At 39.4% G+C, this 24,915-nt stretch overlaps 2 protein-coding genes across 8 annotated transcripts in view; one reads left to right on the top strand and one right to left on the bottom strand.

The window, feature by feature from the left end:
- Positions 1-1,726, bottom strand: part of CHST10 (carbohydrate sulfotransferase 10) — a 30,182-nt gene extending 28,456 nt beyond the window's left edge. The window contains exons 1-2 of one of the 3 annotated variants that reach the window (XM_042981176.1): positions 1,504-1,726; positions 240-261 (exon numbers count right to left, since the gene is read on the bottom strand). The gene's annotated coding sequence lies outside the window, so the exon portion shown is untranslated. Of the gene's footprint in view, positions 1-239; positions 262-1,321; positions 1,341-1,503 lie in introns of those variants that run through there. The other 2 variants (XM_042981175.1, XM_042981177.1) reach the window with 2 other exon arrangements.
- A 136-nt stretch (positions 1,727-1,862) lies between these two features.
- The window catches only part of NMS (neuromedin S), a 46,151-nt gene continuing 23,098 nt past the window's right edge, over positions 1,863-24,915 (top strand). For all 5 annotated transcript variants that reach the window (XM_042981171.1, XM_015544603.2, XM_042981170.1 and 2 more), the window contains exons 1-2: positions 1,863-2,041; positions 20,175-20,279. The gene's annotated coding sequence lies outside the window, so the exon portion shown is untranslated. The remainder of the gene's footprint in view (positions 2,042-20,174; positions 20,280-24,915) is intronic.

Below are 24,915 nucleotides of genomic sequence, written 5' to 3'. Positions count from 1 at the left end.
AATGACACATCATGAATGAGTAACTGGAAACAAGCCAAATGCGTGGAATTAGAGATTACAGATTTAATAGAGTTGGCTGACAAAATAAACATACAACTCATTTAACACATAATACAACCCCAACTGCCTGGGATGCATGTAGCACAGTCTAGCTGTGTTTCCTTTTACTCTTAAGAGTTCAATGTTAAAATTAAAAGCAATTTCACGTTATGCAGATGGAAAGATGAAGCTTTACGTACTCACATCCAGATTCTTCCAGACCTATATCAGAAGAAAAAAGACTCTTCATTCCTGCAATCTCAAAGGTCCTGAATTCACCTCTCCCCCATTTCTATTTCTAGCTTTCTCCCACCCTTTTATTGTACAACCTCAAGCATTTGAAAAATGATCTGAATATAACTGCAAATTGCCTGGGATATTTCCTGATTCTTTTCTTTCTTTGTTCAGTTTTGCAAGCACTCTGGTTTTCACTTTGGGTAAGGAAAGAATTTTCCTCTCAGGTATTTCTTTGAGATTCTATTCTTTCAGGGTCAAGAGCAAAGATGGAAATTCCAATTTTGAGCCAAGATGGGCTCAAAATGGGAGGGGGGGGTTAGTTTCTCTTTGTGTCTTTTCTTTTTAACCCAGTCACTGAAAATTTCAGAGTGAATAAGTAGGTACTGGAGATCAGCAAGCCCGAGCTAAATTGAGCTAATTTTAAGAATGTCTGAGACATTTCTCACTCTGGCAGTTAAAACTAACCAATACCCAACTCTTTATGGCCCAAAGCCCCAGCCTCTGGGTGCTTCAGACAAAAAAACTCTTTATGACAGTCCTCCCGCTTAGCTAACCAGACAGAACCTGGCTGCACTGCCTTCTATTCATTCACTGACCGGCCCTTTCCTGCCTTTAGAGACTTGGAAAACAAAAACGACAGCTTTTGGAAAACCTGGTTCATCTCCCTAGCCAGAAGTGCAGAAATTTATACCTCAACCTCCAACTTCTGACCAGTCCTTCATTATCAAAATCAGGGCTGAGAGCATTCTGGAGCCTATTTGGCAGGAAAGATGCGTTTCCAACCATCCTTTCCCCTCTCACCCACCAAAACCGTGCTTAATCGTGCACTTAGGAAAGGGTGCACATGTTCCTTCTTCCCTGCTCTCTCTCACTCTCTTTGCATGCTCCTTGCACTCAAGTGAAACATTTTCTTTCTCTTTCCACCCAATCACAAATGCAAATTCTCAGCCAAAGATGAAAGAAGTAAATTATAGATCACCAAATATCAATCATTCCACCGGTCACACCATCCCGCAACAAGGACGCCGCCTTATTGCATAATTACCGTGATGAAGGTTCCTCTCATTAATCCCACCAACTAGAGAGGTCTTCAAGTCACCAAAACACACTGGGATGGTGCTCACAAAGAAAGACCGGTTCACCCCGTTTTCCTGTCCACCCGGGACGGGGTGGGGGTCGGGGCCCCGGGGTCTACGACACCCACACCCCGCCGGTCCCCGAGCTCACCCTCCGCGGAGCCGGAGCTCGCCGGGGTCCTCGGGCCCTTCCGCAGAGCTGGCGGCGAAGCTCTGCCCGGGCCTCGCGGGCCTGGGGCCGAAGCGCGCGGGGGTCCCAGCGTCCCGGGAGCGCGGGAGGCCCACCCCGCCCGGACGCCTCGGCGCCGCCACCGGCGGCCTCCGTGCCGCGGCCCGCCCGGCCCGGGATGAGGCGGCGCGCCGGAAGAAGGAAGCCGGGAGCCCTAGGCCCTCTCCTGGGGGCGAGTTCGCCGCCGCCCCACGCGGCGCCCGCCCGCGCGCACCGCCTAGCCCGCTGTGCGCGCCCCCGCCTCCGTCCCCGGCCGCGCGCGCCGCCTGGGGCCGCGCGGGGAGGCGCGGGACGGCGCGGGGCGGCGCGGGGCGGCGGAGGGGCCCCGGGACCCCGTCAGCCCCTGCGCATCTCCGCCGCCGGATCCTGCGCCCAGCTCTTGCGCCTCCCGTCCTCCCCCGGAAAGAAATTCCATCCCAGGAAATTACAGAGAAACGTGCGGCCGACATCCAGAAAACAGGTATAATGTTTGAGAACGAAAAAAATCCCAAACCTGGGAAAACGAAGAAAGGCCAAACTTGGAAAAAGACAAAACTGCTTGAGTTTGGGGTACTTGCCAGCATTTTCTGATCAGTCTACTTTGTAAAAGCTTGACCTTTAGTTCTTCGCGGACCTCACTCTGCTGATAGTCTGGGGGATGTAATTTTGTTGTCTAGGTGTAGTTGATTAATACGCAACTGATAAAGGCCAGAACAGTGTACAGCCCTAGAGCACTGTGACTTCTTAATCTGCAGAAATGGGATAGGACTTTAGGGTTTAGAGCCTGGTCTAGAAGTCAACCCCAAAGCTGTTGGGGGTTTTATTGCCCTGGAAAAGATAAACTAGTTTTGTTTTGGTCTAACTTACCTGTTTGTTAACTGTCTTAACTATATGTGTATCTTTTTAGCAAATGGGGTAATAGAGATATGTGTGCACACACCCGCACACACATGAATACATAAAACTTATCAAGCTTTTAAGGAGCCAGCCTCTTTTGGTCTACCCTGTGGGTGCCCTTCCTAATGAGTTAAATAGAATATGGATGGAGCTCACCATTTCCGTGTAGCAGGATTCTCACACAGAGCGGTGACAACGAGGCATTTCTTTCCAGGAAGCAACTTTATTCCTGCTGGCACCGCTCAGTTGGGTGTGTACCCAAAGAACTGAGCCCCCCAACGTCCAGTGGCATAGTTTTTAAATACACTTTGTATTTCTTTGGTAACAGTCTGATTAAGTAATCTCAGTTTACAAGGTCATGAGGGATGTTGTCACTTAGGTGCATAGCCAGCTTACCTTGAAGTTTTTTGGGTTTTTTTTTCCCCTTTTCTCTCTTTTTTTCTCTCCTTAGAAAGGGGACCCTACCACATCAGAATTTCACTTTTTACATGATTACCAACCATCGTGGCTTAAAGATAGCAAGGTGGTTTACTTGGTCCTTTGGTCACTCATCCCAGTATTTATTAAGCCCTTACTTTAGGCACTGTGGTTGACATGAGACATGTGGTTTCTCCTTGAAGATTTAAATGGTCATACATACGTGGGAGATACACAATAAGAAATTTGGAGTTTAGATGAGACATAGAACATAATCCAGGGTTTATGGGTCCAACCAAGCTCTAGGAATTAGGCCTTGTGTGTTCAGATCTTTACTGTACCACATACAGCTTGTGACCCTGTCAAATTCTTTTCCCATATGTGTCCCATTTTCCTCATCTATAAAGTGAGGATATGGTACTATACAATATTGGAGATAATGCCTTTAAAATACATAGCACAATTCTCTCCCAGTGGTAAATATTACAATAAACATAAACTACTTTCATTGTTATTATTTATTGCATTCCCAGTGTGCTGTTCAAATATTAAAAGATACAGTTCTTTCTAGGGGTTTACACATTGGTGACAAAAATGACTGAGTATTTTTCTTAGGGTATTTGCAAGTAATTCTAGTTCTTTTTGTTTCTATAAATGAACTTCAGGAAAGCATTATTTAGTCTCTATAACAGAAGGATAGTTTCTAATGCAGTGGTTCTCAAAGTGTGATTCTTGGACCCCTGGGTCTGTAATGCCTTAGACTGTTTTCCCATTAATGCTAAGACATTAGTTGTCTTCACTATTTAGACATTTTTTTCTGATGACACAAAAGTAATGGTGGGTAAAATTGATGCCACTTAGCATGAACCTTGGCAGTGGAATAAAATGAGATTGGTGGTTGTCTGCAGGCGAAGCTCTTCATGGTGGTTTGTGATACTTTTTTTTTCATGGAACACCATTTTTACTTGAAAGAAGAGCTGACAGACAAACTGTGGTTACACAGACTTGGGTATTTGGCAGACATTTTCTCCAAAATGAATGAAATGAGCCTGTCACTTCAGGAAAACAACTGATGCTATCTATTGCCAGTGATAAAATTCAGGCTTTCAAGTGAAAATTCAAGCTTTTGGAAAACCTGTATCTGCCACTAGGAGTTTGACAGTATCCCAATATTTAAAGATTTTTTTCTGATGAAATCAGTGGTGATGCTAAAACCTTTTCTTTCTTACTCTCTTTTCTTTCTTTCTTGGTATATTGAATATTGATAGATTGTGGCTGAATAAGAAATATCTGTATGTTATATATTTGGCCGTTTCCCTGATTTCTTGACACAGAGCTCCTAAAACTTTGTAATTTCCACAAAGATAGGGGTGACAGGAACATCTTTTGTTCTAATATTTAGCCTTTGTTCCTGGTTCCTGACACAAAGCTCCTAAATCTTTTGGAATTTCCTGGGTGATAGTATTTTTTGTTCTAATCAGTCAACTCTAGCTAGCTTCAGATGGGGATTGGTCACCACAAAGACCAAACCTTGATTAGAAACCTGGGACTTCCAGCCCACCTCCCCCAACCTCTGGGGGGAGGTGTGGGGCTGGAGAATGACTTAATCATCCTGCCTGTGGGATGAAACCTCCATAAAAACACTTAAATCATAGGGTTTGGAGAGCTTCCGTGTGGGTAAGCTATCGAGGTGCTGGAAGGGTGACCATGTGGAGATGGCATGGAAGCTCTGTGCACACAGACAGCCTTGACCTAAGAATCTCTTCCATTTGGCTGTTCCTGAGTTGTATCCTTTGTAATAAATCACTAATAAGTAAACTGTTGCCCTGAGTTTTGTGAGCCATCATAGTATAATCAAAACTGAGGGTGGGAGTGGGGGTCATGGGAACCTCTGATTTGTAGCCAAGTCAGAAAGAGATACAGGTAACTTGGAGACCCAATATTTGTGACTGGCATCTAAAGTGGGAATGTCCTGGGGCGCCTGGGTGACTCAGTCAGTTGGTTAAGGGTCTGACCGGCTCAGGTCATGATCTCACAGTTCATAGGATTGAGCCCCACATCAGGCTGTGGGCTGACAGCTCAGAGCATGGAGCCTGCTTCAGATTCTGTCTCCCTCTGTCTGCCCCTCCCCAACTCTCACTTGGTCTCTCTCGCTCTCATTCAAAAATAAATAAACATTTAAAAATAAATAAATAAAGTGGGAATGTCCTTGTGGGACTGAGCCCTTAATCCTGTGGAGTTTGCCGCTAACTCCAGGGAGTCTCAAAATAAAGTTAAATTGTAGGATATTCAGTTAGTGTCTGGAGAATCAGAGAATTGATTTTTGATGTTGGAGAACATCCAGGCTGATGAATTTTAATGTCACAGAGTATGAGAAGTTCATGATAGGGTCTTAGATTCCACACTGCATTAAACTTTAAGAAACTACCACTAGCTGAGTTTGGGTTTAGTGTTAAAGAAAAACACGCAAAATTATCTGAAAAGATTATGAAAATACTTCTTCCTTGTCTACTTTTCTGCATGAGGAAGGATTTTCTTTATATTCTTTCACCAAAATAACATTGCAGCAGATTGAATGTAGAAAGGACAGTGTATATGAATCCAACTATCTTCTAACTGAGACATTAAAGAGATTTGCAAAAAAAAAAAGCTAAATATTTGTTTTGGAAAATATAGCTGTTTCTCTTTAAGATTGTTATTTATGGTACCCTATAACATGGGAATATTATTATCTTCAAATGAATTAATGTTTTAAATTTCTCAGTTTTTATTACTAATACCATAAACTTGGATAGTTATAATCCAGATTAACAAAAGCTCTTTGGGGTTCCTTGATCATTTTTTTTTTTTTAATTTTTTTTTTTTTTAATGTTTATTTATTTTTGAGACAGAGAGAGAGCATGAACGGGGGAGGGTCAGAGAGAGAGGGAGACACAGAGACACAGAATCTGAAACAGGCTCCAGGCTCTGAGCCATCAGCACAGAGCCCGATGCGGGGCTAGAACTCACGAACCATGAGATCATGACCTGAGCCGAAGTCGGACGCTTAACCGACTGAACCACCCAGGCGCCCCTCCTTGATCATTTTTAAGAGTGTAAATGAATCCTCAGATCAAAATGTTTGAGAACTGCTGTTTAAAAGAAATTCAAGTCCTTAATGATAAAAACATACCAGATTCTTTTACCTTCCACAACCGTAAAATGTATATCTTTAAAGTCAAGGCCAGAGGTAAGACTAGGGAATAACAGAAGTTAACCACTGGCCCAAAATATTGCCACCTGTTGGAACCAAACCAGTGGAATAAACAAATAGATGCATCTAGAGAAACCTAGATGCCTTTTATGGGGTTATGGTTTACATGAAAAACCATTCTCCTATGAGAGTAAAAATTTGCCAGTTCCTCTGACCATTCTGTGGTACTAAGATTTTATAAATTTCTCTCAATACTTCATTTTGGGTTAAGCACAAAATGGACTTGGGGTCTGTTAGTGTCAGATCCTAGAAATTGAAATTGTTTTCCTTCTTTGGACTTCCCGAGCTCCTCACTAAACCACAGAGAGGCTCCTGCTTTTTCCACGTCAGGGCCCTGGCCAGAGACGGTTGCCACAATACTGGCTAGCCCCTTCCTGAGTTCTCATCTCAGTGTTCACAGTTGACATCAGCTACTCACAGACCTCCTTGGGTTTTCTTTAAAAGAATGTGTTTGGAAATTATTTCTCAGCCATCCTGGAATTTAAAGGCAATGGAAAATTGCATATAGAGAGCACACATCCAAGTTCCTATTCCCGAGCCTATTGAAAAATTGCACTTGACTCCCTTGGTGGGTGTATGAGGAGATACTTAAACAGAGTTGAAATGAGATTTTTCCCAGGTTAAGGCTTTAGGAGAGCTGTAGTGGCCACAACCAGGCATCTCTAAGTAGTTCTAGAACTGTGAAATTGTTCGGTTACTAAGAGGGCTCTTAGGAGATGTGTAGAGATAGGGATTATACAGACCCGCCAAGTTGATGGCCCTTTCCAATTTATAGAGGGCCATGTAATTCAAAAGTTATTTGTTTGTTTGTTTACCAGCAGATGGTGGAGGGAAATAGCCTGTCTTTTATGCTGTGGCCCTCAGAAAACCTCTAATGAGTTTATTATGGTCTTTATGGGGGGTTGTTTTTTCTTGTTAATATCTTCTCCTAAACTAGGTAAAATATGATAGAGCTTCACATTAGGAAAAAGTCACCAGAAGATTTTTTTCATATTTTAATTCTTTTTTTAAGTTTATTTATTTATTGAGAGAGAGAGAGAGAGAACGAGAGAGAACAAGCAGAGGGAGAAAATTCCAAGCAGGCTCCACACTGTCAGTGCACAGACACGGGAACTGTTAGATCATGACCTGAGCTGAAATCAAAAGAGTTGGACACTTAACCGACTGAGCCACCCAGGTGCCCCTCATATTTTAATTCTGAGACCTCTTTAAGACCTACATTTTGAATTGTTGAAAACACATTTTAAATATTATTAAAATGAGAAAAACCAAAGAGGTGCTGAGCTGTTGAGATGGGAAGACACATCCTACTGTCAGGTTAGACTATATTCTCAATGTAATTGCCTAGGGATAGAACATTGTATTGGAAGTAAGGTGACCACACAGAGTAAGATTGGGCCATATAACTAAGCCAATGAATATACACAAAAGTGATCTAAGCCACCCATAGGGCTCACCATTGGGAACATGCCATATGATCCTGAAGTTTTCTTCCCCTGACACATGTCCTAGAAGGCAACACACAGAATAGAAGCAGCTGTGATTGCTAAGTCACCATTTGGAGGAAAATTACAGTACCTGCATAGAATAAGACAAACATGAAATCAGTATTCATTGTGGTAAGCCAAGAATAGTTCATGGTATGTGCCTTATGAAGCACAGCCTATCCTAATATAATATTCTAGTTAAGTGATAAGCACACTGGACTGAAAGTCAGGAGACTTAGGTTCTGTGAAGTTGAACTATAAGAAATTGCTGATAGTCATTAGTTTTTGATGTTCAAGAATGTCAGTTTTACATGATTCACCCTTATAGTTACACTTCTGTGACCAAGTGATATGCAACACTGAGTAATCCACCAATCCCAAAGGTATCTCATTTTTCTCATTTATAAACATCAGACCTCATAGACATCTGTGGAACATTCCACCCACTAACAGCAGAATACACATTTGTCTCAAGGATACATGGAGCATTCTTCAGGATATATATCCTATATGCTAAGCCATAAAACAAGCCTCAATACATTTAAAAGGGTCGAAATTATGCAAAGAAAGTTCTCTAACCATAATGGAATTTAGAAGTCAGTAACATGAGGAAATTTGAGAAATATACAAATTAAATTGAACAACACAATAACCAATGGGTCAAAGAAGAAATCACAAGACATTAGAAAATACTTTCAAATGAATGGAAACAAAAGCACAGCATACCTGAACTTATGGAATATACTGAAAGCAGAACTCAGAAATGTATAGCTATAAATGGGAACGTTACAAAAGAAAAAGATCTCAAAATTTAACCTAATGTTTTACTTTATGAAACTAGCAAAAGAACAGCCAGCTAAACCCAAATCAAGAAAAAGGAAGGAAATAACAAATATTGAAGTGGAAATAAATGAAAGAGAAAATTGAAAAACAATGGAGAGAATAACAAAAAATTCGTTCCTTGAAAAGATCAACCGAATTGATACACCTTTTTCTAGACTGACCAAGAAAAAAAAGAGAGAGGAATAAAATTACTAAAATCAGGAATGAGAGGGGAGACATTACTACCAAGACTATAATCGTTGGAGAAATCAAAAGGATTATAAGTGAATACTTGAACATTTGTATGCCAACCAATTATATAACCTTACATAATGGACAAATTCCTAGAGAGACACAAACTATCTAAAATTGACTCAAGAAGAAAATCTGAATGGACCAATAGCAAGTAAGAGATTAAATTGATGGTTTTAAAACTTCCAACAAGGAAAAGTCTAAGCCCAGGTAATTTTACTGTTGAATTCTACATTTAAAGAAGAATTAATACCAATCCTTCACAGCTTCTTTGAAAAAATGGAAGAGGATGGAATACACCTCAACTCATTCTGTGAGGCCAATATTACCCTGAAACCAAAACTAGAAATAGGCATCACAAGAAAACTACAGACCAATATTCTTATGACTACAAACACAAAAATCCTCAAAAACATACAAATTGAATCCAGCAACATATATAAAGGATTATACCCCATGCCCAAGTGGGATATATCTCAGGAATACAAGATTGCTTTAGCATCTGAAAATCAATTAATGTAATATACCATGTCAATAGAATAAAGACAAGTCACATGACTAAATAGAAGCAGAAAAAGCATTTGACAAAATGCAACTCCCTTTTATGAGAAATGCGTGCAACACACTGGAGTAGAAGGGAACTTACTTAACTTGGTAAGTGGCATTTACAAAACCCCACAGATAGCATCGTACTTAAAATAGTGAAAGACTGAAAGCTTTCCCCCAAGATCAGAAACTAGACAAGATGTCTGCTTTTATTATTTCTACTCAACATTTTACTGGAGGTTCCAGGTAGGACAGTTAAGCAACAACAACAACAACAAAATAGTATCCATACTGGAAAGGGATAAATAAAACTATTTCTATTTTAGATGACATGATCTTGCATACAGAAAATCCTAAGGACTCCACTAAACTATTAGAACTAAAATGAATTGAACAAAGTTACAGTATATGAGACCAACCTACAAAAATCAACTGTATTTTTATAGACTAGCAATGAACAATCCAAAAATGAAATTAAGAAAACAATTCTGTTTATAATAGCATCTAAAGGAATACAATTCTTGGGGATATATTTAACAAAAGAGGTATAATACTCTGAAAACTATAAACATTTTTGAAAGGAATTAAAGAACACCTAAATAAGTGCAGAGACATCCCATGTTCATGTATCAGGAAATTTAATATTGTTAAGATGGTAGTACTCTCCAAATGACCTGCAGATTCATTGCAGTCCTCATCAAAATTCCAGACGACTTCTTTGCAAAAATTGCCAATGTGACCCTCAAGTTTGCATGGATATTCAAGAAACTCAGAGTAGCCAAAACAATCTTGAAAAATAAGATCAAAGTGAGAGGAATCACATTTCCCAATCTTAAAACTTACTACAAAGCTACAGTAATCAAGAGAATGTGGTACAGGCATTAGAATAGACATATAGATCAATGGAGTAGAATTGAGAGTCCAGAAGTAAACCCTCACATTTATGGGCAATAGATTTATGACAAGGTTGCTAAGACAGTTAATGGAAACAGAATTGTATTTGCTACAAATGGTGTCAGATGACTGGATATCCACATGAAGAAGAATGGATTTAAACACCTCTGTCATAACGTATTCAAAACTTCACTCAAAATGGACCATAGATATAACTGCAAGAGTTAAAACTTAAAAAAAAAAAGCTAGCAGAAAAATAGGCATAAATCTTTGTAACCTTGAATTAGACAATAGTTTCTTAGATATGACACCAAGAACACAAGGTCAAAAAAAGAATTTTTTTCATTAAAATTTTAAAAATGTTGTGCTTTAAAGAACACTATCAAGAACATGAAAAGACAGTCCATATAATGGAAGAAAATTGTTGCAAGTCATATATACCTGTTAAGGGACTAGTGTCTAGAATATGTACAGAACTCCTACAATTCCATAATAGACAAAAAAAAAAAAACCTCAATAAAAATGCACAAAGGATCTGAATAGACATTTCTCCAAAGAAGATATGCAAATGACCAATAAGTGCATGAAAAGATGCTCAACATCACTAATCAGTAGGGAACTTAAAATCAAAATCACAAGAACATACCACTTAACACCAACTGGAATGGCTACAATCAGAAAAGACAATAACAAGTGCTGATGAGTTGTGGAGAAATGCAACACTCATACATTACTGGTAAGAATATAAAATGGTGCTGTTGCATCAGAAACTAGTTGGCGGTTCCTCAAATGTTAAACTTAGGGTTCCCATATAACCCAGCAATTTCACTCCTGAGTGTGTACCCAAGAGAAATGAAAACAAGCCTACAGAAAAACTTGTACATAAATGTTCACATCACTATTTATAATAGCCTAAGAGTAGAAACATCTCCATCAAATGGTGAATGAATTAACAAATTGTGGTATATCCATACAGTGGAATATGACTTGGGAAAAAAAAAAAAAAGAAGAAGGAATGATATGGATGAACCTTGAAAACATGTTAAATTGAAAGAAGCCAGATACAAAGGACAACATGTTGTATGACTCCATTTAAATGAAATGTCCGAAATAGGCAAATCTGTAGTGACAGAAAGTGGAATAGTGGTTGCCTGGGGCTGGAGTGAAGGTCAGGAATTGGGAGTGAGTATTAGATACAGGGTTTCTTTTTGGGGGCAATGAAAATATTCTAGAATTAGATTGTGGTGATTGCTCTACAACTCTGTGAACATACTAAAAGCCATTGAACTTTAAGTGGATGAGTTTTAGGGTATGTGAATTATATCTCAATAAAAAGGTTAATTAAAAATGTGAATGTGTAGTGATTTAGAAAAATACCCTCACTTATATTGCAGTTCACCTCATTGTATGTATCTGTTGAACAGAATAGTAGATGGAAAAATGCTCAGCTAATAGGAGATGTGATTCCAATCTGGCTTTCATGTAGAGTCTGGTAAATCAACTTCTGAGCCCCAGTTTTCTAATATGAAACCAATATGTTATTTTGAATAACTGCTGTGTTCCCTTCCAGCTTTAATAGCCAATTATTCTATGGAAGCTAGATCTGAATCTGTAAAGAGTTGTTGTGGGGGATGTACATTTATATCTGGGTTTAAGTCCTGTAATGAAAATAGCAAAGTATGGAAAGAAAAATGTCAGAAGCATTCATCTAAGAAGAAAATAATATGGAGACATAAGGAGAAAAAAAAAGACAAATTTTTTTGTCTATGTGACATACGGTTAGGTAATTACCCATCCAGTTGGTTGAAAACACAATTATTATTTTCTTTCCAATCATGGCAAGATGGGACCTACTTTTACATCTCTTATGATAAGGAAACTGCCAATTAATGTTACTATTATCTTTTTTCATACAATGCTACTCAGAATGCAACATAGTGCTAGAGTGGCACTTTGAAAAATTGGCCTGCACTTCTGGTATTGAGTTCATAAAGCATGGGAAAAATGTATCTTGGTCAGACAAGATGTGTTAATAAAAAACATAAATTGACTGTAAGTATCAAGAATGAACAAACTCCTGATGTCTTATACTAAAGATAGTTTTAGGATCGTTATCAGAAAAGCTCTTACATCAGGTGGAAGGTTGGAAATTCACCATGCATATGCTTTATTTTATTTACCATCCAAATCTTCCGCTAGTAATAAGTTAGGGAGGTGCATTGATTCTTCAAACCACGAGAGCACTATTTGGTTCCCAGCTACTGTTGACTCTCAAACCTGGCTGATCATCAGGGATCAGTGTAAAGATAATTCACATCAGTGGCTCTCTCCCCTAGAGATTCTCATTCACTAGGTAAAGCCCGGACCCTAATATTTAAAATCTCCTCAGATGATTCCAGTGAGCAGCCAAGTTTGGGAATACTTGTCTAATTAAGGCCCTGAATTACTGGATAGCCTTAGTGCTTAAGTGCCACTGACTGAAAAATGCTTTTGAGAGAGGACTTCAACCCCTTCCATTTTGACTTCAGTCTGTACCTTCTAATTGATTAAGTTCTTCCCAGCTTATCTCTTAACTCAGGCAAAAGACTGTGTGGGTACAGCATCCTGTGATGGGAACTGACACTATTCCCTCAAGCAATAGAGACCCCCCTGATGCCAGCAAGACCCCACATATTAGGCCTGACCTTTACTGCCAAGCTGCATGAACCTACCGACCTTTGTCCCACATTTCCCTTACGTAAACCTAGAAATATTTCCAGCACTTTGGAGATGGTCTTTGAGATGTTAGTCTGATGTCTTCTCAGTGTTGTTAGTGTTACTGAAATAAATTCCTTTCTTGTTTCACTGCCACTCATGTCTCTGGCTTTGGATTTTGTCAGCAGGAATGAGTGGGCCGAACCTGGTCTGTTTGGGAGCCAGATGCTGTTGTATCCCTGTGCCCCAGTTACACTATGTTAATTTATATTTACTTTTGTGGACAGGACAGAGAAATGCTACATTAATTGTACTAAAACTCTTTTTACAAAGTGAAAATAGTAATCATGCATCCATATGATTGATTACATACGCTTTCTTTTTCAGCACCACATTCAAAGTTTTGGCCTAACCCCCCTTTTGTTTCCAGAGTCTCAAGAGTCTCTGGCAAATAGGCTGCCATTATTAACCTATGCTCTTGATCTTGATTACTTGAAAAGTCTTAGGATTTAGTGATTTGAAACACACCGAAGAATACTAGTGTTTTATTTGTATTTTCCATTTGGTCAAAATCCGTTTTGTTTTCCCTTGCCTTAATTGAATCACTTGTGACTGGTTGTTCAAAAGCTCTTCTTCAATGTTGGCCAGAGGTTTTTGACAGACAGTAGTTCAATGGACTGGAATAGACTATTGCAATGTATGCACTGGTTGCAAAAACCTTACCTACCTTTGGAAATTCTGTGATTTGAGAGGTTTGATAACTTCCTCTGCCTTGAATTGACTTGCTTTGTATACCAAAGACTCAGTTTCAATACTGCATCATGGTGGTATGCCTTTTCTTTGTTTATGAAAGTTGGTAATCCAAATTCAAGTTAAAATTCAGCCACATTTGGGGCCACCAAAGTAATTTGCTTAACTGAGATGACAGTGGAGTGAACAGATGCCTTGCCTGAATGAGTGAGTTTATACATGTGTAGCCAATGACAACTACGTGACAGCCTTCTCTTCATTCTGGTGGCTGGCAAATTTCTTTTGCTATTGATTATAAGAGACAGACATGGATGTAGGTGATACCCTAGTTCCTAGTAGAAGTTAAAGAAAAGAATGTTTTAAGAGGGGATACTACTTACAACTTTCTGTTGAGACCACTCTCTTAAAGCCCATTGATAATGAGATTAGTTCTACAGACATTTATCAAATGCTTACTACGTGCCAAGTATTATGCAAGTGCTGGAGATCCATAGATGAATAATAATAGTAATATATATAGCAAACGTTTATATAATGAATACTATATGTAAGCAACGTTCTTCATACTGCACACAGCAACCTTTTAGTGGGTCACAAGAATCAATTTAGTGCTTCACAACCATCATTTGAAAAATGAAGAGAAATAAAGTAACAGAGTGGTTCCCTCGTATTAAGATTAGGCCATTTTGGCATGGACATTATTTTGAGTTAAAACAATCAAACCCAGCAGATTCAGGAAAAGGCTCTTTATCTCTCCATTAACTGTCTGCTAGTACAAGGAAGAGAGCTATTAATAGAGATTCTTCTTTACCCAAGAAATTTGTCTGCATAATAGGGTACCTATGTTTTCCAAACATCTCCTTATACCTTCCTGCTAATGTTCTTTCTCCCTTTTGTATCCTCAGAGTCCTACCCGTCTTCTTAGCTCATGTAAGTGTCATGTTGCCTCATTGTCTTTGGAATTTCCATGTCTGTGTGGATTCCCTGTGTGTGTGCTATTAAATTTGACTTTTTCCTATTAATCTGTGTCTAGTCAACTTGATCTTAGACCAGGTAGAAGGGCCTTGAAGGGCATAGGAAATTTTCAACAACAGTAAGGATTGTTCCATAAAACTTTTATTTCATACACACCTATACTCATACATCTATGTCCAGTGGGTCACAATATAAAATTTATTTCCTATTGTTTTGGTCAAAATGGTTTAAAAAAATGTTTATTTTTGAGAGAGAGAGAAAGAGTGCAAGCAGGGGAGGGACAGAGAGAGAGGGAGACACAGAATCTGAAGCAGGCTCCAGGCTCTGAGCAGCCAGCACAGAGCCCAATACGGGGCTCAAACTCACAAACTGGAGATCGTGACCTGAGCTGAAGTTGGACACTTAACTGACTGAGCCATTTAGGCACCCCTGGTCAAAACAGTTTTAAAGTCACTGATCTGGAACACTATTACTAGAAGCATTAAAATGGGTTAATTACAGATTCAATTTTTTAACAGATATAAGGCTATTTAGAATTTTAATTTTTTTTATAGAAGTTGGTTAGTTATCTTTTGGTTAGTTGTGTTTTGGGGGAAATTTTCCATTTCATCTGACTTTTCAAATTTATTTGCATAAAGTTATTCATAGTATCTTATCTTTTTTTAATATTTGTGGAATCTACATTAACATCTCCCTTTTCATTTCATACTGGTCATTTGTGTTTTCTTTCTTTTTTTCCTGCCCAATCTTGCTAATGTTTATACTTTATTGTTATTATTTTTAAAAAATTTTGATTTGTTGATCTTATTGATTTCTTCTGTTGCATGTCTGCTTTCTATTTTATTGATTTCTGCCTTTATCTTTTTTCTTCCTTTTTATTATTTTCTGTTCTTTTTTTTAAGTTTATTTTTATTTATTTTGAGAGAGAGATAGAGAGCAAGCAGGGGAGGGGCAGAGAGAGAGAGAGGGAGAGAGAGAATCCGAAGCAGGCTCCATGCCATCAGCACAGAGCCTGATTCAGGGCTTGAACTCATGAACTGTGAGATCATGACCTGAGCCGAAATCATGAGTCAGATGCTTAACCAACTAAGCCACCCAGGCACCCGAGGTGCTGTTCTTTTTAAGATAGAAGCTTAAATCATTTATTTTCAGCTTTTCTAATATTTACATTTAAAGCTGTAAATATCCCTTTAAGTACAACTTTGGCTACTTTCTATAAGTTTTGACAGAATACTTACCTGTCAAGTCATTCCAAGTCATATGGTTTTAAGACTCCATAAAAACCTACATTTTGCTCCTTTTCCTGCTTCTATTCCTTACTAGGACCTGCACCCCCACTTTACACATGCCTTGTAATGCAAATAGCATATGTCCTCCTTGTAAGGGACAGGAGTTAATGATTTCTCTGGAATAGATAACATCTAAGGAAGGACCAGGTGAGAATGATCAGAGGAAGCTGTCATATGCATATTCCAGACCACAGATACTAGAGGGCTCAGCACCATGGCCCTCTGCCTCCAAGGCATAACACTTGGGCCCTCGACTATGTTCTAACTTGTTCTTGGATGCCTGAAAGGACAAATTCACTGGATCACAATCCTCAATAAAAACCCCCAGACTCTGAACAAAGATCAGACACATGCTCCTTTCCATGTCTCCCAGATGCTTCATCTTCATCTATTCTCTCTGTATGTTCAATAAACTCTGCTCTCACTTCCTGCTGGTTTGCATTTGATTTCCATCCTTCACAAAGTCAAGGACCCTCTTCCTGCAGGACCCCATCTGGGTCTGGCCTGCTGGTGTCAATAATTCAATGGTTCTGTTTGATTTGTTCTATTTAATTTCTTTCAGCTTGAGGAGTATGGCAGCATAATTTTGTGACTATCAGAACAATAGTCACAATTTCCCAAATCATTTCTTATTTAAAATATATCTAACAAAACATCTTTTGGCATTATCTTATGAAATAGCTTTTACCAGGAGACTGTGGTGTGACCCCAACAGGTGGAGGCGGCCATGCAGGCAGTGAAAGAATTTGCCCAAGGCAGAACAAAGGAGATAGCAATGTATTGAATACATTGTAAGGGAGTAGTGGGCAGGACAGCAAAGGAAAGTCTGCCAGGAGGCAGTGTTGGGGGGGGGGGTTCTATAGTTATGGGAGGGAGTGAGGAAGTATGGGAACAAATGGAATTTTCCTTTTTTGGTAACTATGCCCTGTTGTAAGTAGCCCATTTGTCAACTGGGGCCTATGGCTATACTGAAGTCAATCACTCAATAAGCCTATTTGCATTCAGCCTGGTGGTCGCTTGTGGGTCCTTTTACCTTCCTCGGTTTTCCATTGCTCAAGCCTATTGCCTAAAAGCAGCCTTGTGGAAGCACATTTTGATTCTTCCCTGCTTCTATAAGAACTATGAAATGGCATCTCGAATTCTTGTAAGATATGAGCTATTAAGTGTTGCTTATTCATAAGGTCTGTGGGCAAATAAGGACATGACAATGATCCTCTTTTGTCTTAATAAAACCCAATATATTAAAACTTTCCAGAAAATTGAAATGCTATTATAATCATGGCAAAACATTAAGACAACCAATTAGAATTATGTACTTTTGATATAAAAGTTTACTTTCAGGGCACCTGGGTGGCTCAGTTGGTTAAGCTTCTGACTCTTGGTTTCAGCTCAGGTCATCATCTCACAGTTCATGGGTTTGAGCCCCACATAGGACTCCACAGCTGGCAGCAAAGAGCCTACTTGGGATTCCCCCCCCCGCCCCTCCCCCGCTCACACTGACTCTGTCTCTCTCAAAATAAATAAATAAACTTTAAAAAAAAGTAAAAGTTTCTGCAGTCCAGTTACATCTGTAAGAATAGCTTTATTATGCCAAATAATCTGTTTTTCCAGAGGCATGGAGATAACAAAGATGCTTTTCCTCTTTTCTTTTTGGGATGGGATGTCTCTCACCCACTGCTAGAAGGGCCTACATTCTCAAGGCTCAGCACTAGAATTGCATTAGCACTAAGAAAAAAGCCAAGCCCTGGAGACTCAAAATGTGTAATATGAAAAGAGGGCAGAATAGAATTATTGACAAATGGAATGTGGAGCTGGGTTGTTTTGCCTCTCTAATTCTGAGTCATTTTATCACATATGAAATGTCCTATAAAGAGTAATTTAACCTCCTGATGTAGATATTGCTTGACTCATGGCACACAGTGGGATAAAAACTGGCCTAGTTAATTGCAGTACCAAATTTTTAGGAAGGAGCAGGACATGGTCTTGGTTGTTGGAAGTCAGAAAATTTGCTTCAGAAGACATCATTTTGCAGTCCTTTGATTCAGCATTTCCATATCTAGGGATTTGCTCTAAGGAAATAACTATTTACATTTGTGAAGCTTTAATTATAAGGATGTCTATCATAATATTGCTTAGAGTTCTATAAAAACTACAAAAAGCCTAAATATTCTCAATTAGGTAATGTAAGTTTGTTATATTGGAATATGATAAGGCCAAAAATGATGCTTCTGATGAATATTTCATTCTATAGAAAACATTCCTACTATATTTTAATTTGATTTTTTAATGTTTATTTATTTTTGAGAGAGGGAGAGACAGAGCTGGGCAGGGAAGGGGGAGAGAGGGGAAGACACAGAATCCAAAGCAGGCTCCAGGCTCTGAGCTGTCAGCACAGAGCCCAACATGAGGTTCGAACTCACAAAGATTTCATGCAAGATCATGACGTGAGCTGAAGTCGGACACTTAATCAACTGAGCCACCCAGGCACCCCCTACTATATTTTAAAGATACAAATATTATATGTGATGTAATTCAATTTTTTTAAAGGGCACATTGTATATTATATACTGTATGCTTTGATAAAATACCAGAAGGGATAAATACCAGATGTTGACGGTTGTTATCTCTTGGAGTGGGGATTATAGGTGATTATATTTTTTGGCTTATCTGCAGTTTAAAACAACTTCTTAAAAAAAAGTCTATGCTTTTTGTTTGTAATACTGAAAAATAGAAGCTATTGCTTTATAAATTGCGTTAGAGCAATTGAAAGATGAGTGACTATGGACACTTGCTGTGAGAATTTCCAGCTATCTGACTTGGATGACATTTAAAAAACTGTTTAATTGTTTTTGAATCACCTCATCTGCAGCATAGATAGGAAGGTATTCAACAGAATATTAACCATGATTATGGTTATTGAATATGGAAGAATCTCAGTATTTCCTTCTTGAGTTCAATCAGAGAAGCATACCAGTAGGAATGGGATGTATTACAGGGATTTGGCCTTACAAAATTGTGGGAGCTAGTTAAATAGCTTATACACAGAGGTTATCTCCGCATCCGGAGCTGGGCCTGATGTCAGTAGGGAAGACAGGAAAGAAAGGGCTTGAAATGAGAGAGAGCAGAGACAAGCTGGAATCTGCAAGGATGAACTAAAAGCCACATCAGTTTCTCACCGACTTCACTGCTCTGACTTCAATGATAACTTGAAGAAGATACTTGTGCCTGTTGTCACAAAGCTAATGTGTACCTGGTAGGAGGTAGAAAGCCCAGAAGCCCAAGGAGGAATCCAGCAGGAACTAGAAGAGCTGTGGGTCTGGCTGCTGTCTCACACCAAGGTGGGAGGCAGATCTGTGGTATCAGTCGTGGTCTGCAACCACACCTGACTCTCTACAAACCAGGTAGAAATACACAGTGGACCCTTGAACAGAGGGGCCACTTATACCTGGGTATTTTACAGTAAAGTACTGTAAATGTATTCTCTCTCCCTCATGATTTTCTTAATAACATTTTCTTTTCTCTAGCTTACTTTAATTGTAAGAATACAGTATATATAATAACACATAACATGCAAAATGCATGTTAATCGACGGTTTATATTATCTGTAATGCTTCTGGTCAATAGTAAGCTGTTAGTAGTTAAGTTTGGGGGGAGTCAAAAATTATAGGAGTGCTGGATGGCTCAGTTGGTTAAGTGTCTGGCTCTTGATTTTGGCTCAGGTCGTGATCTCATAATTTGTGAGTTCAAGCCCCAGATCAGGCTCTGTGCTGACAGCACGGAGCCTGCTTGGGATTCTCTCTCTCCCTCTTTCTCTGCCCCTCCCCCACTTGCTCACTCTCTCTCTCTCTTTCTCTCTCAATAAATAAACTTAAAAAAATTATATGTGGATTTTTGACTGTGTGGGGAGTGGGGGTGTTGGTGTTCCTAACCCGTGTTGTTCAAGGGTCAACTGGTACAACCAAATGGAGTAGAAATATATTTCTGAGTATAGATAAACATGGCTTCTGTTTCCTTTCAAGCCCCACATAGGAGGACTGTCTTGTGGCCACACAGGAGAAGGAATTCTAGCCATACAGCTTGACTAAGTTGATACAGTACAAGCTACCATGGCCTTTATTTGCTACTAACCCATGGGAGGACCACGGACAAGTTGCCTATCCTCTATGGCTCCCCAAACCTCTCCAAGATAATTAAAAAAACAGCACTAGCCACTTTTTGTTTTGTATATATGGGGTAAAGATGAGAAAGACTAGATTTGTAAAATTATTGGGTGAATGTTAGGATTAGTTCCGTATCATCATTTTAAGTTGTTTTATGTTTATTGTTCTGTGACATAGGCCTTCCTCTGGAAATGCTGCTTTCTGTCAAGCCGACTATCAAAACACATTAAATATGAAGATTTGATAGAAAAACGTATATATAAGCCAACAGTAACCCGTAAGGTATGTCAGTCTTCCTAACAAGCAAATGAATACTTTGAGGTTTTCTCCCCAATGGGAAACAATGATAGTATGTCTCTTAATTATGTACTAAAACAATAACTCACGATTCTCTCTTCCATCAAGCTGCAAATATATAGCAAGCAGACTGTCTTTTATAATAATACTGCCCACTGAGCCTAAATACTACCCATTGTCATGTGTTGAGTCGCTGCTATGTATCATGTCCTGGCCAAATGGCTTTTAATACATAGTATCTAATTTTCTCACTAACTGTGCAAGGTAAGCATTTGTGCCAATCCAATGTGTGTGAAATAGTATTTAATTGTTTTAACTTACATTTCTCTAATACTAGTCTACTGATCGTTAGGTTACTTCTTCTCTGAATGGCTTATTTATATCCTTTGCTGAGTCCTGGCCCAGGCCATTACCAGCTGTATAAAATTGAACAAGTTATTTAAATCCTTTGCATCTAAGTTTCCTTATCTGTAGAAAGAAATACATATAAAGGATTACTGTATAAATGTAGAGTAATTTTTAGGATACAGTGTATTCATGTATATTAACTATTATTAATTCATAGCACATATGTTAATTGGTATTTGGATATAAATTCCCGTTTGCTCTGTTATAAATATGTTCTCCCTGACAGTGGCTTGTCTTTAAACTTAATTTATAACATATTTTATCATATAGGAGTTTAACATTTTTATAATAATATAAGTACTTTAATGATTTCTATCTTTATAAAGAAATCATCTTTCCCTCAAACAATAAAACATTATGACATAACTTCTTCCAGTTGTTTTAAATTCTTTTTAACGTTTATTTTTGAGAGAGAGAGACAGAGCGTGAGTGGTAGAGGAGCAGAGAGAGAGAGAGACAATCTGAAGCAGGCTGTATGCTCTGAGCTGTCAGCACAGAGCCAGATGCAAGGCTCAAACTCACAGACCGTGAGGTCATGACCTGAGCCAAAGTCGGATGTTTAACCGACTGAGCTACCCAGGTGCCTCTCTTCCAGTTTTAAAATTTTGAATTTCACATTTAGATATTTAATCTACCTGGAGTTCATTTTTATATGGTATGAGGAAGTACATATCTATTTTTTTTTTTTTTTCATATAGAAAGCTGAGCTAGGTCAGACCACAAGTGCTAATATAGGTAAGAAGTCTGTTGAGAATGGTGACCTCACTTAGCTTGGGTTACTTTCTTGGTTGTTTAATAGTGACCCAGTCAACAACCAGGGCAAAGGATCATAGGAGGGTAAAAGCATGCTTTCAAGGAAACAGCTCTCCCAAATTTCTTTGTCACTGTGGAAATGCCCCTAAATACTTGGGGGTCTCAGCAGCCTGGGAGAGAAAAGTGCCAGAGGCTACAGAATCAAGACAACCCGCCTTTTATATCATCTTGGAGTTTAAGAGGGTTTTGGTGTGAAGTGTTACATCAACACTTAAGGATGACCCTGTGATCTCTTAAAGGTGTTGGTACAATGCATACTTTCTATTCCATTTCTAATTGGGCCTCCTTGATTTTTTCGTGCTGTGAGATGTGAGGTGACACAGTTGTCCCAACTCCATTTATTTACCAGTTCTCCCCATGATTGGTAACATGTCCCACACCAGAGACCTGCAAAAACCAATGTCTGTCTATGAATACAATAGCTAATATAATCATTTATGTAAAACAGACAATTTCAGGGGCACCTGCATGGCGCAGTTGGTTAAGCGTATGACTTTGCCTTAGGTCATGATTTCAAGGTCTGTGGGTTCAAGTCCTACATTAGGCTCTGTGCTAATAGCTTGGAGCCTGGAGCCTGCTTCGGATTCTGTGTCTCCCTTTCTCTCTGCCCCTTCCTCTCTCATGCTCTGTCTCTGTCTCTCAAAAATAAATAAACATTAAAAAAAGTTTAAAAAAAACCAGACAACTTCAAATGTTGGCCATCTTGATTTTGGTTTGTGGATTCTAAATGTCCAAAGTTCAAATGCTTCAGAGTTGAAGTGAAAGAAAACTAAATCCTTATTTTCCTTTTGATGACACATTCTAGTTTTTAAAGATTCATAACACAATCCAGAGCCTTTTTATACTGATGCCTAATTGTATGACATGGGCTCAGGACTTGGATTTGTGCCTTCTGATAAATATGGTGGTGTCAGATATCATAGCAGGTGATTATAATTGCAATAATTCTGTAGCTTTCTCACAGTAGGAAACTAAGTCAGTCTGTGAATTGGTCAGCAAACTCTCCAAAGGAAATTACTAATGTGAGAAGTGGAGGAATAAATGTGTGGTTACAGTCCAGTTTAATTTCCTGTGAACTGATTGCTTCCTTGGTAGTGGTCAATATGTGTGTCTCAGTGCCTTTGGGGAAGCATGCTCCTATGGTATTATGATGGATAATAAAAACACAGAATCCTTCTGTGTCTCCCTCTCTCTCTGCCCCTCCCCCACTCATGCTCTGTCTCTGTCTCAGAAATAAATAAACATAAAAAAATTAAAAAAAAAACAACACAGAATCCTGAAGAAGAACATTGCTACATGGTATTAAAATATGGCTCTGGTATGAAAAAATGAGCTTGTGACATCTGACTAATAGGGAGATGGAGCATAGTGAGAATTATTCATAGTGGTCAATGAAAAGGCCAGGATGCACATTGAGCAGAGCAGCCAGCAATACTCGGGTGTTGTTTGCACACTGCTTCTGTAAGTGACAAACTGTAATCATCAAAGCCTTCTCAAAACTTTCCATTCACCAGGGCTGCTTAGGCTAGTATACAAGTGATATTTTTACAGATGGCTGTGCGCGGATCATATAGACGCCAGCAGCTGTGATGGGTCCCCACTGTGGCACGGATCACCCAAGACATTCCATGTGGCTTCTTGGGAGTCCTCTATTATTTATTTATTTGGGGCATAAGATTTATCTTTGTGAGTGTTTTTCCAGAATTAATATACACCAATAACCTTTGCATGTCCTGAGTATCTCTAAGGTGATGTAGAGAGGAGAATCCAGGATCATGCTGGCTAGAGACAGAAGGCAGAAAGAGCCCAAAAGGGCTGAGAGTGAGCTGTTGAGCAAATAAGAGAAAATGCTTAATTCTGCTGAACTGAGATTCTCAACCTAGGATCTGAACTTAGGGTTCTCAAACTTAGATTTCTGCAGAATCCCCTGGGAAGTTTGTTTACAATGCAGAATCACCCCCAATTCAGATTCACAGAGTCTGGAATGGACCCACAAATGTGCACATCCGAGGTGTTTCTGAAGTATGTGCTCTAGGAATTATATTCAGAGGAAATCCTCTACTGCTGGTGAGTAGTTGTATGTGTTGGGGGTTCATGAACAAGGACTATGGAAAGGAACCATGCACCTGAACCCCCAACATAGTATGACAAATTGCACATCCAGACGTGCCTGTGCATTTGATGAGGGAGCATAAGGCAAGCTGACAGGCCACAAACACCCTCCATACCCCCCACACCCAGATGGGATATGTGTGATACTCCTCAGGCACTCCTGGCTGCCCAAGAACAAAGGAAAGTGGAAAACAAATGGTTAACTGATAGAGATCTCAGTTCTATAGGACCCAAGTCTCCATCACCCCTCCATAGTGATGTGGGAAACAAAGGCAGAAGGAAATGACAGATAGAATTAAATTTCTTTGTCACCTGCATCCCATTGACAAATACTTGAGACTGACAGAGTGAAACCTTTCTCCCTGAACTCCCTACTGTCTTAATGCTAATGCTTTGCTAGAGGGAAAAACAAACTTAGCTTGACAATAGCTAGACCTCCGGTATCCTGTGAGTCTTTAGTTTATGAAAATCTTGCTAAAGATTTCCCCTGGACTTTACCTCCCCACAACTCCATAGTATAAAACCAGTCTCTCCTCATGGTTCCAGGGCAGCTCTTCCTGCCCATGGGTCTTGTCCCCGTGCTTTAGTAGAATCTACCTTTTTACACCAAAGACGTCTTTAACAATTCTTTCTTGGCCATTGGCTCTGGGCCCCACAAACCCCACTATCACCCCAAAAACCTCATCACATTTTTCAGAGATAAAAATCTAGGGGCACTGGGGTAGCTCAGTCAGTTAAGCAGCCAACTCTTGATTTAGGCTCAGGTTATGATTTCAGGGTCATGAGATTGATCCACATGTCCAGCTCTGTATTGATAGCGTGGAGCCTGCTTGGGGATTCTCTCTGTCCTCTCTCTGCCCCTCCTCATGTGTGTGTGTGCGCTCGCGCGTTCTCTATCAAAATAAATAAACAAACTTTATTAACAAAAAAGAAGGAAAGAAAGAAAGTCCATACGTTTCCTCACATACTTGGAAGGATCCATGTCCCTCAGAAGTTACAAACCATGATAGCATGTAATCTCCACAAAGCGAATGATCGGATCTCTATTGCCACAGGTGTTTAACTTCTCTTCCAGATTACTGCCCCATATCCATCCAGCATCTCACACAAATATGAACATTCTTGGCCCTAGGAAGGCTCTGGTCGGAGACAATGTCTGGGTCCCTGTGACTCAGTTGTCAGTATTGGGAAAGTAACCCAAAGGGACATCCTACTGAGATGGATAGGTAGCTTGTCTCTGCAAACAAAGATAGCAGTGCTGTTTTGTGCACTAGAAAACCTTGCTAAC

Source organism: Panthera tigris, chromosome A3, assembly GCF_018350195.1.
Source record: "Panthera tigris isolate Pti1 chromosome A3, P.tigris_Pti1_mat1.1, whole genome shotgun sequence".
In the NCBI taxonomy this organism is placed as follows: Eukaryota; Metazoa; Chordata; class Mammalia; order Carnivora; family Felidae; genus Panthera; species Panthera tigris.
This window is presented reverse-complemented; position numbering and strand designations above follow the sequence as displayed.